The sequence below is a fragment of the Taudactylus pleione genome, unplaced genomic scaffold (genome assembly GCF_031769625.1).
Source record: "Taudactylus pleione unplaced genomic scaffold, aTauple2 ptg000296l, whole genome shotgun sequence".
Lineage (NCBI taxonomy): Eukaryota > Metazoa > Chordata > Amphibia > Anura > Myobatrachidae > Taudactylus > Taudactylus pleione.
The window spans coordinates 869,699-885,382 of NW_028284698.1; positions in this window are offsets into that span (position 1 = coordinate 869,699).

Here is a 15,684-nt window from a genome sequence, read left to right on the forward strand (position 1 = left end):
GTGTTTTGTATAGCTACTGGGCAATAGTACAAACATTACCTTAGGCTCTTGTAGCATGTCAAAAGCCAGGATCACTACACATATTTATTGCATAGCTGTGTATATGAATAAATCACCATCGTTTTACACATACTATATAGATATTTACACTAAAACAACATATCACATATATTTATACAGGAATGGATCTCCGATAAATATTGTACTGTACATACTACTGGTGACCACCCTCATATTTATATCATATATAAACCTTATTTAGTGTAAGCATATGTTCTGGGCCTGCGCAACCTGCTCAGCAGATCCTGCACTGCAGGGGGGTACCAGGCTTGAGAGGCGCTCTTCCTGCAGCTACTGCTGAGTCTGTTGTTGGTGCTGCCGGCTGCCGCTGTGCCTGGCACAGCTGGGCCTAAGCGGCTCTTCACACAGAGTCCCACCGCTTGCTGTACCCTCTCCTGGCCGAACCCCTCCATTTCCTTCCCTCTCCTCTCTTCCCTGCAGCGCTAAGCCTTACATGCTGATAAATGACAGCCAGGCAGCGGGCTGAGCCTGCTTGGCTAAGCGGCTCCTTACCCGCATGCAGGCTCGGACTGGGTGGAAACTGTGCCCCTTTCTGTAAGGGGGTGGGGTTTAGCGGGCCACAATGGGGGGCATTGGGTGGGGGGGTTGACACTGTCCAGCATGTTCTGGCTGTCAACTTCCACCTAAGTTGCCCAGTGGGTCACATGACTGCTGTCATGAGCGGGGCTGGCCACTTCTGCAGCTGCTGCCTGTGAGACTTCCTCTGCTTCCTCCACTGCTTTAAACTCCGCCCCTACTTCTTTGTGAGTATCCACCCCTTTCATTCTACCCTGTCTCTGTTCTTCTCCTCCTCTATCCTCCTCCCATAGTCCCTGTCCCATCCTCTCCTCTACCTACCTGCCAGCTTCTGGGTGTATCCACCGAGTCCTCCTCTGGAGCTCCACAGTGTGCTGAGACCAGGAAGATTTCTTCATGGTGAGGTAAGTGCATGGGGAGGGTATGGGTGAGTGAATGCAATATGGGGGTGGGGAGCATTAATGTTATTGTTATCTCAGGGTGTGTTATGTTGATTTTAATTGGATTGTGGAGTGTATTAATATTATATAGGTATATTATTGTTATCAGGGTGTATATTGAAGCTGGTTTTGGGGAATAGTAATATTGAGTGGGGGTAAAAAGGGTATAGTAGTGGGTGCAGCTGCAGATGTGGTAACGTATTGATGTATTTAATATAATTACACACACACAGAGAAAGGTTCAGGTTCTTTTACCACTTGCCTGGCATGGTCACATCAGATGTGACCACACCAGGCTGGGATATCCCTGACATGTTCGCTTCCGATGCGACCTGTCAGAAACGCCCCCTAGCCTGCTGCAGGAAGCTAATCTTCCAGCAGCCGCTAGCTCTGCCTCCAATTACTCCCAATCACTGGCCATCATGATTGGGTAGCCCCGTGGCACCCTCAGTCCCCCGCCCAACACTGCAGCCGTGGCTCTGCACTTAGTGTTCTGATCACTGTAGCCACAGTGATCTGGTAGCCCCAAAGCACAGAGAGTTCCCCGTCCAGCCATGCACTGCAGCAGCAGCTACCTCTGCCCCCAGTGTTTCGATCACTGTGGCCACAGTGATTGGGTAGCCCTGTGGCACCGCCGGTCCCCTGCCCAGCCAGCAGTGTCCCACTGATGACTTTGGCCACAGTAGCCCCGAATTCTCCTCCCAGTGCTGCACTGAAGTAACAGCTACCTCTGGGCCTGATTCAGAGCTGGATGCTCTGACAGAGCGCTCGCTCTGAATCAGGGCCGGCCTTCTGTTTTTTTAGAGCAGCCTCCTGGCCGCTCGCATAGTTGTGGGTGACCACCCACAGCTATAGCGAGCGGCCAGGAAGATGGTCGCGATGATCAAGACCATCGCGACCATCGGGCTTGCGACAACACCCTTGTGGTAGGGTCTCGTTGCCGCAAACCCAAGAGTGCTTTCGGCTCTAACAGAGCCGAAAGCACTCCCACTGACATCACTTGTGATGTCAGTGGGGCTGGCCCCAGATGGTAGGCGTTCCCATGGGAATGCCTCCATCTGGGCAGCCACTCCCCCGGTCCACCTACCAAAGGGGGCGTGCTGTCACTCAACATCGACAGCACGCCCCCTTTGGTACGAGACCCGGAGCGACGGTTTGCCTGTCACTATCCGGGTCTCAAGCATGTGCACGACGGAGCCTGCTCCGTCGTGCGCATGCGCACTGGGCCACCATCGACCCATTTGCGAGCGCATAGCGCTCGCGAGCGAGGGGTCTGAATCAGGCCCCCTGTCCCTAGTGTTGTCCCCAGTCTAACACTGCCTGCACATCACTGCTCACCATAACCAGCGGCACTGCCACTCTTGTTCCCTCTAGTGCCCCTCTCTCCCCTTCCCAGCATGCCTAACCTGCTCATGAGCCTGTGCTGTCAAACTGAATGAATGAGAGCTGAGCCTGCCCCTGAACCGAGCAGCTCTTTCTGCTGGCCTGGTCTCCCTTCCCCTCTCCTGTCCGGCTAAGCGGCTCCTCACTACCACCAGCGGCACCACACACATTCTGCGTCCTGATGAGGCTTCAGTAAGTAGTTGTGTAAGAGTATAAGTACATTTCCCAGTGATTTCTGCAGTGCTGCAGGCAGCACTAGGCCGACGGAAATGTAAGTATATTTAATTGGGCGCACGGTGTGCAACAGTTTTTTTCAAACCAGAGGCCAAATGAGTTTTTTTTACCAGGGGTCGACTCATGACTCCTTTACTATCTAGTATATAGCACTGGCAATCATAGGGCCCGGGGAGTTTCTGAGTACCCAGAAACCCTGGCTGCAAGGATGGAGCAGGGCCAATATGACTTGTGGGGCCTAATTATGTGAGGTTCCCGTCCCCATCAGCAACCTGCAGCAGTTGCTGCATCAAAATTGTAAGTATGTATGTGTTAGTGTGTACAGCCATGGCCAGAAATTTTGAGAATAACACAAATATTGGTTTTCACAAAGTCTGCTACTTTTCCACTGCATTCCAGCCCTGCCACAAAAGGACCAGCTGACATGTCAGTGATTCTTTCGTTAACACAGGTGAGAGTGTTGATGAGGACAAGGCTGGAGATCACTCTGTCATGCTGATTGAGTTAGAATAACAGACTGGAAGCTTTAAAAGGAGGGTGGAGCTTGAAATCATTGTTCTTCATCTGTTAACCATGGTTTCCTGCAAGGAAACACATGCAGTCATTGCTTAGCACAAAAAGGGCTTCACAGGCAAGGATATTGCTGCTATTAAGATTGCACCTAAATCAACCATTTAGTGGATCATCAAGAACTTCAAGGAGAGAGGTTCAATAGTTGTAAAGAAGGCTTCAGGGTGCCCAAGAATGTCCAGCAAGTGCCAGGACCATCTCCTAAAGTTGATTCAGCTGCGGGATTGGGGCACCACCAGTGCAGAGCTTGCTCAGGAATGGCAGCAGGTAGGTGTGAGTGCATCTTCACGTACAGTGAGGCAAAGACTTTTGGAGGATGGCCTGGTGTCAAGAAGGACAGAAAAGGGTAGTCCTGACCTGCAATTATCCATGTGGAGACCTGTGCAGAGTGTCACTGCATTATCCCAGACCCCGTATTATCTCGAGTATGGGGTCTTGAGTACAGCCCGAGTACTGCTAAGCGGGCAATGGGAGGGCTACCAAGTTCAGTCCCATCGCTCCTAAGATACAGCCCATTGACGAATACACCATATTGGCTGATTATTTCAGACTTGTATACGCTGGGACCGTGTGAATTAGCAGTCGAACTTCTTAGTAACAAATAAGCACAAGTTATTCGGATTACCACTAAAGGATTTATTACCAGTTGGTCTAAGATGAACAGTGTATACTTGCAGAAATGATATATTTTTTATTTGCTTATGCTACATTTTTATTTGCTTTTTAAACAGATGGATACATAAGAAACAGCACAAATTTCATAAGATTGGAGCATACATCTGGTGCTCCTCATTGAGATATTTCTATTTATTACAGTATATGTGTCTGTTTCTAAGTTTTTTATGTTCGCAATTATAGATGTCATTGAGCTGCTTATTCCTTATTTATTATTTATTATCTATCATGTATATTATATCATGTGGTACTGTATTACCTAGTATAATTAATTGTTTTCTATATATATACTTTAATTGTTGTGTGTCTCTTGGGTCTGGGATAGGCATTGTGGCGCTATCCTTTATATTATTTACATTTTCTACTTGTAAGCAAATTCATTTTCTTCATGTGACTGTGTTTGCCACAGATCAAGGTTATATATATATACAGTACAGTAGACTATATAGGAAAATTACAGATCGCACTACACTGTTAAATTATAACAGTTATAGTATATCCAAGACCAAATAAAGAGTGTCTCCCAGTATCACAATTCATAGAGTGATGGGAAATAACTCTGATAACTTCACTATGGTACAATAAATTATTTAGATGCAACAGAGATATAACACGAAATGTATTAATAAATGTAGGACACATAATCCTACAGTATATGCTGGGACTGGTCAGAGTAGAAAAACAAAAATAAAATGACAACTTTGTATTCCTGACTATGTTTGATACAAGCAGCTAAGCCCTGAGAGCTGCCATTAAAAAAATTGGGACATTATGTAATACCCAGCAATTCCCAGCAGCCTCTGCAGCTGCTCAGAATGTCAGGAGTAGGTCACATGACTAGTGTCGGGCAGGTGACTGTCAGGTGGAAGGGAGCAGCAGTTGGCAGTGGCAGTACTGTGAGGCAGGAGAATAGAGACAGGACCTCGCATCTCCCACGCTTACCTGTGGTGACAGCGGGCTTCCTCCGGAACAAGCAGGGGTTGTAGTCACAGCGGTGATTACCCCAGAGGACAAGACGGAGTCGTTTCAAGTGGTCTTCAACACCCGGCAGCCAAGGGGAGGTGTGTTGGACTGCCTCGAAAGGTACGGCTCGGGCAGAGCTGCAATTGATAGAGCTGGAGTAACGACCAAGGCTGGAAGTGGTTAGGAGATTAAAGCTAGTGGGGTAAGGCCATGCACCCCATACAAGTACTCACTACCCACGATCTCCACTAGGAAGTCTAGCTAGTGCAATCCCTACTACCAATCTACTTCTCCCTTTGCCTACAAAAGGGTGACTAATTGCTGACATTAAAGGAGAATTGAGTAAGAGCTTTAATAGTTAAGAGACATTAAGTTACTCATTCACAGCAGATAATTGAACTAAACTGCAGTACTTATAGGGAGACCTTGAACTGGTTTCATACATAGCCCTTATAAAGCACGGGTCTTATATAGTGCAAGTAGTGAGCTTAGCAACAAGTCACAGCCTCGAGATCAGAGGAATAGGGTTCCTTAAAACGGGACTACACCATAGACTAAGCACATTTACTAAACGAGTGTGTGTCCTGAGGAAAGTAGCGACAATCCCAGAGCATTTTCAGTGAGGATTACAGTGTGATTTATATTGCAAGAGACAAATAGCTGGAACAGTTTAAGAGAAGCAGTGCAGGACCTTGAATAAATAGTGTACACTACAACTAACCCACCAAAACCTCTCTTCATATCCCAGGCAACGAATAGTGCACTTTAATAAAACCTACAGCGATGAACTATAAATCTCTGAGACATGTAAATAATAGTAGCTAGGAAAGCTGTTTAAATAGGGAAAGTATAGATAAGTTAGAAAGTTTGAAATAGTATATAGGTTTGGAATTCACAAGCTAGGTAATATAAAGCCTTGTTGGGCATATTACTGAGAATTAAAGGAAATTATAAAATTATAACTGTTACCTAGGAGATATTTACCTTTTTGAAGTTTACAGGTTCCTGGACTAGAGTTGCCGTTGGTGATTGTTGAGTTCCTGAAAAATAAAAATCACATTAGTGTTATTGTGTGTTGCATTTAAATTAAATGTATTGTTAATGTACATTGAACAAAAATGGTCTTATTTGTGTAGTTTTAGCCTCAAATAAAAAGTAATTCTTAGGAGAGAAGAACTTGGAAGTATTATTTGCCATAACCCTAAATTTGGTTCCATTGCAGATATCACTGTTTCAAGGAAAAAGGCAGTGGTTTATCACAACTGCGGACACTGACCTGGTATTAAAAAAATCTATACAAAAAAAAACTTTAATTGCATACAGAAGATGTCCAAACCTACAAGACATACTATTGTGTCCAGATATGTCTATCAGCACAGAGCAAAAGAGTTGGTTGACTTAACATCAAATAAATTTGGGTGCTTTCCTTGTTTTAACTGTGCTACGTGCTAAAGCATGGTAGTTGAAGCATGCCAGTTGAAGCATGGCAGTTGGCAGTCTCGTCTACCACCCACACAAAGGAAGAAAAATCCTAATCAAGCACAGACTCGTTTGCAGTTTGGAGAGGCATGAAGGGAGTCAGCATTAGAAGGATGTGCTGATCCTTATAGTGCCATGTGGAGGTTTTTTGAGGTACCTCCAAGGTAAGTTAGCTTTCTGCTTATATATGTACTGTTATCATGCAGTACACCAATTGTAATTATATGACCCAGAGTGGGTGCTACCATTATGTAGCAATAATTATTTTGGGTTGAGCGTTTGGGAGTGGGGCCCCCAGGGGGGTTCTGACTGGGCCTTTCTCATGGCATCACCACTTAATTCACATAGAATACTTTTATCACTTCTCTATTTTTTTGTATATTATTTATGTCATTTTAATTCTTTCTCATTTCATTAACACTTATTGATTTATCCTTACACATCTTTTCTTTACACTTCACTATCACCTTTTTCATGTGATGCCCTGGGGATGGCCCTTGGCTGGAATTTTTTTGGGGTGCCTTGCTTCTCGGACGTGAACCCCTTAATGTTAGGGACGCCAGTATAGAGGAGCCTTGACGATTGGCCTGGCGCTTATTCATATATTTGCAAATGTATGTAACTAATACCTCTGAATCTCTATTATCATGTAGGATTTAAGTATTGTTTTTGCTGCAGTGTGCTGGGGGGCAAATCTCTTTTTTCTGTGTTCACTGTAAACCCCACCCTTTACAAGCACCTGTATTATGCAATTAAGCTGATTTGAGCAACTACCATATTTTTTTGCAATCTATATTCCCTACCACATATTGTACACACACACTAGGGTTAATTTTTGTTGGGAGCCAATTAACCTTCCAGTTTATTTTTGGAATGTGGGAGGAAACCGGAGTACCAGGAGGTACAGCAAGCCCAGGGAGAATATACAAACTCCACATAGTTAGAGCCATAGTGGGATTCAAACCCACAACCTCAGTGCTGTCTGGCAGTAATGCTAACCATTACACCATCTGTGCTGCTGTACACCTTGGGTCTGTTAGAGACTTTAACCAGCTCCTCACAACAAACTACTCACTTTTCACTTGATCCAGGATCTTTCAACATCTGATCCATAGGGGGAGATTAATCATGCAGTCTAGGATGGAATGTCTGAAAAACTGAATTTTTTTGACGTTATACAGCATCTATATACAGCCCCATATTTAATAACAGGGGCTGCAGACCCCAGGCACAGCAGTCCCCGGGCTTGATTCAGCTTCAGACAGAATTGCAAAGCTGCTCGCAATCAGCTTTGCAATTCCGTCTGTGCTGATATGGTAATGCAGCAGGAGGCATCACGCCTCCTGCTGCATTATGTATACGAGCTGCGTTGTCCAACGCAGCATTGCATGCTTTGCGAGACATCAGCCGGCTAAGGTGACCCATGGAGTGATGCAGACGGCTACCGCAGTTCAGATGATGAAGCCAGGAAATCTCAGTCAGCCGACGGAGATCCTGGATTCTTCCCGCACCCTCAACAGTGGCGACACGCCTCCATTTTGGGGAATGAAGGGCATCACCGCTCCCTCCCCACCCCCAAATGGCAGCAGACTGTCAATCACTGACAGTCTGCTGCCAGCAGTGTCGGACTGGAGCATGAGGGGCCCACTGGGATAATCAGTGGTAAGGGCCCATGCTTAAGGGGAGTGGTTATCCGCCAGAGGGGGTGTGGCCTGCCACCACAGACGGTTGGCTAACCATTAGGCAAATCTTGGTGTAGATTCTATAGAAGTGAACCAAGACCCCTTGGTAATCAGTGGTCCTGCTCCACCAGGTAACTGACTGCCTAATAGTGTGACAATTTATAATTTGGGGTCTGAAACCTGACACCTAGAGGAGGGGGTGGGTCCACAGGCAGTGGGGCCCACTGGGGATTTCCCCTATATCCCTGTGGGCCAGTCCAACCCTGGCTGCCAGTCTGCACGTGACATCGCAGATACATTCTGCACATACACAGAATGGGTCATGCGCCTGCACAGATTCCCAAACATCAGGGATCTGCGTTCAGCAGCACACTAGCGTGCACTGCAGCCTCATGCCCCCCATATGATTCTATAGGCTGCTTTGTCTTTGCATACATCAGCTCTGGAACTTTCCATAGCTTGTGTCCGCTAGTCAATGCCATCAATATATAAATATCTATTGGCTTCTCTTTGCAAAAATATCCAGAGCGTTATTGAGCATGTGCAGGCTGATGGCTGTGCATGCACCTTTAGATCCCCAAGTAATAAACCCAGAAGTCTATACATTGCTGGGATGCTCTATATATCGGAAGACCTGTATCTGCGGGAAAGTAATACTGCATACCAGTGATCAAAAATGATGGTATGCAGTCATGCAAAGAAGAAGTTGGTTGCAGTTTATTTGCAATATTTGAAACATACCCCCTTAGAGAGACAAGTGGAGGTGTTATCCAAAGCAACCATTCAGATTCTAGCTATCATTACATTGTACATTCTATAAAATGATAGAATCGGATTGGATGCTATTGGCAACACCTCCACATGTCCTCTTTAGAAGGGGTTTGATAAATCTCCTCCATAGTGTCTGTCTTAGGAGCTGACTCAGACCCGGACGCTAAGCTGCGAATGCACGCTATGGCCGATAATTGCACGTTTGCGCATACGTATGCATCAATATGCACATGCACAAGTCACTCACTGCGCTCGGGAATTGTGCTCATAGTATACAGACTGGACGCTAATTTGAGTGACAGATAGCGCCGTTTGTGGGTGGTAACAGGGGAAGGTGCTTGTGAACGGGGGAGTGGATGTGCGAACGCAGGCATGTCTGGGCGTCTAAACGGCATTTTATGGGTGTGCATAATTAGCAAAGAAGCGTCATTATACACGTCACTTGGTTGTATTTTAGACAGCACTGATCGCAGTGCTTGCGGTGGGGTAGGGTCTACCTCAAGTGCTGCGTGCAGCTCCGATGGCTCTCGATGTCATCGATTAATCACACACTTCCTGGAGATGACGTGTGCTAAGAGAGAAAGGTGGGAGTCTTTATACTGGCTGTTATATCCTGATGAACCTTTCTTCATAGCAATGACTCATCAAGTATGGCGTCCGTTCGCTCTGCCATCGGTCCTTCCACCAGACAGTGCAATCGCGGCCTTTGCATACCCGGCCCCTTTTGGTTGCGTGAGAGTGCAGCTTAGCGTCCAGGTCTGAAACAGCTCCTTAGATCCAAGACTTGTTTTATACTGAATCTAGATAGTGCTGTATAATACACTATAGCAAATTGTCTGCATCTTAGCAGGCTCTCGCATTCTGCTTGCATTGGCACACATTGCTGATCCCACCATTAGACAGATATTTATCCCCCTCACTGCAAAAATACACTTGCGCTTGAGGCTGACAAAGTTTCCTGATCCCCTGAGCTGGCTTAGCTGTCCAGAAGGGTGACTGTTTATTCAATCCCCTTTGTAAGCAATAGGGATTAATTTTAGGAAATTGTTGTAAAGAAAAATAAAAAAAACCCTGTACTGAACATGGTTATATGAAGCAACATTTTCCAGGAGCATACAAAGAGAAGTGCATTACTGAGCTGCAACACTGACCAATCAGGCAATGACGGCGGAGGCACGGACCCATCATTTTCTCAGAGTTTTTTATAAGTGAGTGGTGAGGAAAATGATTCCTGTTGAATAAGTCTAATATGTTTGAGAGGACACGTTAGAGTTTCAACAACTAGAGATTATGCCACAGCACCTACATTGTAATCATTTTGTTAATAATTACATATAATTGATGATCGCAAGGAGAGAAAATGGGGGCATGTTTAAGTGAGTTAATGTGTTGTGTGACCCTATATTTTCTTGTTCCTGTTATGTTTCTTCTTTTTCCTCCTTTTGGCTGTGTTTATGCTGTTATATCTGCCATGTGTACACCGAATACAGTGAGTTCTTGAAACCAAAGTGTGTTCATCTGTCCTAAAAAAATCAGCATTTTAGCAGTTTGTACCCAATTTTGCTGTGCCCCAGAGGGTTTGGTATATATCGATACCATAATGTCGACATGGTCATTCTGTTGACATGACCATGTTGGCATTCGTAATATAGACAGTGCTGAAATGTTGACATGTTAGAATGCCGATATATCGTCCCTGGTGGCCCAGCAGTGACTCGCAGAAGCTCCATCATAGCTTCTGGGTCTCAGCGGTCATGTGACCGTAACTGCTTGGTCACACCTCTGATCCACCAGCATTCTGGTAAGGATTCTTAACCCTAATCCCTACCCCTGACCCTCCCTCTAATGCTTAAACCTTACCTCCCCCCCACCCGCAGTCTAAACTTAACCTCCCCCTAGTGCCTAACCCTAACCCTCCCGCTCACATCCTAACCCGAATGTTGACATTCTGACAACTCTGGGAATGTTGACATGGTGCCTGTTGACATTTTAACAATGTCAACATCAAAACTGTCTACATTATGTTGTTGCCATTATAAATGTTGACATAATGACTTTATCCCATCCCAGTGTCTTCTCTTGGTCTGTGATGAAAACATGTGGAAACACACCTCCAAGGATATAAAGATGGAAGCACATATGGTTTATGTGGGCCATACATCAGTCAGCAGAATCCCTGATGCCGTTCCAAACCGCCGATCAGTGTACTCCGATAATTGGAGATTTCTCAGGGGATCGGCAAAATACAACATTTTAAAAATTACTTTACAAATTGGAATTGTTCAACATGTTGGATTTTGCTGATCATCCAACCCAGGCATTGGCAGAATGGGGAATTGGCCCTATAGATGCCTGATGTATGGGGTCCATCACACATTCACATATGAAGACTACAATCATATTGCATAGCAGAGGCATGAGACTTAGAGACTTAGAGGGTAAACTGAAAACTGCATATGTCTGTGTAAACATTCCCGGTGTATAGTGGTGCTTTAAAGTTTGTGAACCCTTCAGAATTTTCTATATTTCTGCTGAAATTTGGCCTAAAACTACCTCAGATTTTCACACAAGTCCTAAAAGTGGATAAAGAAACCAAATCAAACAATTGAGACAAAACAATTAGACCTGCTAATTGTTTTGGAGAAAATTATCCAATATCACATATCTGTGAGTGGCAAAAGTATGTGAACCTTTAGGCTTAGCAGATATTTTGAAGGTGAAATTAGAGTTTGGTATTTTCAATCTATGGGATGACATTCAGCTGTGAGTGGACAACCTGTATTTTTAAAAGAACAGGGATCTATCAATGTCTGAAGTTCACTACACGTTTGTGGAAGTTTATCATGCCACGAACAAAGGATATTTCTGAGGACCTCAGAAGAAGAATTGTTGATGATCATCATGCTGGAAAAGGTTTCTAAAAATATCTGTAAAGAGTTTGAGCTCCACCAATCACCAGTCAGACAGATTGTGTACGAATGGAGAAAATACCAGACCATTATTACCCTCCGCAGGAGAGGCCGACCAACAAAGATCATGCAAGAGCAAGGCATTGTTAGGAACTTGAGGTTTTAGTCAAGGGGTATAGTCGCGCAACAGCCTTGAGAGCTGGTATACCTTGGCTAGATGTGGCCGTGTAGCAGCTTAGACAGCTGATAAGATATAGAGTGATGGAAGTCTATGAGCCTGTAGGACGTGATGTGGCCTTCAGGCCATTCAGCAGCCTTGAGGGCTGAAAGTGACTTGGCTGGCTGTGGCCTTAAGGTCAGCAAGATGAGGTGCGGCCTCTGGGCTAGTAGCAGCCCTGTCTGGCTGTGACCTGAGGGGCAGTAGATGAGGTGTGGCCTCTGGGCCAATAGCAGTCCTGGCTGTTGCCTGAGGGCCAGTAGATAAGGCGCAGCCTCTGAGCTGGTAGCAACCCTGGCTGGCTGTGGCCTGAGGGCCAGTAGATGAGGTGCGGCCCCTGGATCAGTAGCAGCCTCTGGACTGAGTAGAAGCCTTGAGGGCTGAAAGACTTGGCAAGATGACACTGAGGTGCGCTTAGTGCCGTCAGAATGACACTAGCAGCAGTACATAAGATTGCGTACACAGGACGCTGAGGTGCACTTATTGCCGCTGGGATGATACTAGTGGCAGCACACACAATCGCGTACTCTGGTTTGCGACCTATGCCGTCGGGTTGACACAAGCTGCTGAATGCTGGGTTGCGCACTCTGGACACAGAGTGCAGTCAATGCTGCCTGGTTGACAGAAACGGCAGAGAGCAGGAATGCAAACCGTGCTGCCAAGATGAAACAAGCAGCAGGTAGTACTAATGTGGACTGTGCCGCCTAGATGACACAAACGGCAGGAACATTAATGCTGACTGGATACTGGGAACTCAACTGGATACATTAGACCATGCTTAGAACCGGAAACACGTGAACGCTATCACCAGCATTGGAGCAGCGTTCACAGCAGCAGGATATGGACACAGGAGCCAATCCAGATCAGACCCAGAATGATGAACAGGAGGTAGGCGGAGTATCAACGAACACTGGTTCGGCGTTCGTTTTGCACAATCTTAGTAGTGTGGCGGCTTGTGACAGGAATCTAATTGTTTGCAAGGTCATAAAGGAACCCAAGGTAACCTCTAAGCAATGGAAGGCCTTTCTCACATGTTAATGTTTAAGAGTCCACCATTAGGAGGACACTGAACAACAATGATGTGCATGGCAGGATTGCAAGAAGAAAGCCACTGCTCTACATAAAGAACATTGCTGCACATTTGCAGTTTGCTAAATATCACTTGGACAAGCTAGAAGACTATTGGAACAATGTTTTGTGGACAGATGAGTCCAATATAGAGCTTGTTGGTTTAAATGAGAATTGTTATGTTTGGAGAAAGGAGAACACTGCATCCCAGCATAAAAACCTCCTACCATCTGTGAAATATGGTGGTGGTATCATGGTTTGGGTCTGTTTTGCTGCATCTGGCCCAGGACAACTTGCCATCATTGCTGGGTCAATGACTTCTGAATTATACCAGAATAAGAGAAAATAGCAGGACATCTGTTCATGAGCTGCATCTCAAGAGAACGTAGGTCATGCAGCAAGACAACAATGCAAAGCACAAAAGTCAGTCGACCAAAGAATGGTTAAAGAAGAATAAATTTAAGTTTTGGAATGGCCTTAATCCAATTGATATATTGTGGAAGAACCTGAAGCGAGCAATTCAAGGGAGGAAACCCACCAACATACTGTAAAGGTGCCCACACACATAGCGATATTTTACCCGATCTGGCCGATTCCAACGCATTGGAACGACAGATCATGTAAAATATGCCAAAATTGTGAGGAAATCATGAGTCACCACTCACGATGCAATGTGCGTCCCCTGAGGTCGCACATCGCATCTTCAGATCTGCCGTGCAGTAGGGCAGATCTGACAATCTAGGACACGATGCACTGTGAAAGTCTGGATGCAGGAGAGATCATTTGAAGATTGGACACCAAATTGTGTGCAGATCGTGTGGAGATCGTGTGCAGAGCTGCCGGGGAGAGTTTCAAGGGAAATCGTACACAAATTGTACACATCGGCTGATCGTGTGCAGATCGCCATGTGTGTGGGCACCTTTACAGAATTTAAGCTGTTTTGTACAGCGGAATGGGGTAAAGTTCCTCCGAGCCGATATTCAGGACTAATCAACAATTACCAGAAATGTGTAGAAGAAAATATTGCTGCACAAGGCAGTCATACCATATACTGAAAGCAAAGGTTCACATACTTTTGGCACTCACAGATATGTGATATTGGATCATTTTCCTCAATAACAAAATGAGCATGTCTAATTTTTTTGTCTCATTTGTTTGATTTGGTTCTCTTTATCTACTTTTAGGATGTGTGTAAAAATCTGAGGTAGTTTTAGGTCAAATTTCAGCTGTGATATAGAAAATTCGGAGTTCACAAACTTTCAAGCACCACTGTAAGCCTTATAAAACTGGTATTACAATTTTAAATCAATATCATTTAATGTTATTGACATTTACATTACCAGTGTGTTTATGTCTTTTTCAAGAATAGAAAGGCATCAAATTACCATGGCTAGTTGCAAGATAATTGTATAATTTCCATTAACCAAATAGAATTAAAATGAATTCCACTGGGGTCACGGCCATCTGTAACCTGCCTAAAACACTGGACGAGAGGAAAAGCTTGGTGGTCTTTACTAAATTCTAATGTCACATCTTAATGGAATAGGTGCTCTTGATGGTTCTCTTCATAATTTGCTCAATTTAAAAATGAAAGGTATAAAAGGTTCTCTTGATCATTTAAAAACTAAAAGTGTACCTTTGCATGCTCTTACTGATTAATTTCACTTTTGGTCTTCATTCTTCATTTTTAAGCCCTAAAAATAGACAGAAACAGAAAAAAACCCCACAAGTGCTGACAGTTTAGGGCTAAGAACTCAGTAACCCATTTCTCTATTCCATGAATAATTTTATACATATTCACTTTTTAATTGTATTATACTGTATATTGTTAATTTGATTCAACACTTGTTTTTGCCACCTGCTAACTTATCATACTTAACACTCTCCAAAAACTCTGCACCATCTGCACCTACAATGGAAAGGTTGCACATTACACCCACTGTAACAAACTTTTTCAGTTAACTTGCACAGATTTAAAAATATTAATGTTACCAATCTCTCTTTTGTATTGCTAATCTGTATTACCAAATATATTCTAATATATTTTTATATATTCTAAGATAATTGTATCTGTTATACAGTATTTCTATAAAAAAATGTAAACATTTATAATAAGAAAAGAAAGATAAAAACCTTTACATTATCTTAGATAATATGATTTTATTAAAAAACACCAACTTTTTTGATTCCTTAGGATCTTTTGTCAACGTTTACAAAATAATCCTAAAATAAGTCTCTTTATACCCCTCACCCAAACAATTTATTAGTGCCCAGGGACAACAGTATGGACTGGCCCATTGCTGTGGTGATTATTTGGAATAACAATATTAATAGATGACATTTAAAAGCTTGATAAAAAAAATACTTCCTATTAATAGAGCCAAATATCTTATAATCAAATATTAGGGCTCATTTATCAATGAGTTTTATGATATGCAACAAGTTTTAAAACTTGTTGCGTATGATAATGGTGCTTCAGCCAATCAACTCCTAACTGTCATCTGATTGAAAAATGACAGTTGGGAGCTGATTGGCTTGAGCACCATTTATCATACACAATGAGTTTTAAAACCTGTTGCGTATAATAAAACTCATTGATAAATGGGCCCCTTAGTCTTTCAGTAACAATTTTGCTAAACCATCCATGGGGTGAGTATCATTAAAACACATAACACTAGGAAGGCTCTATTTCCTGC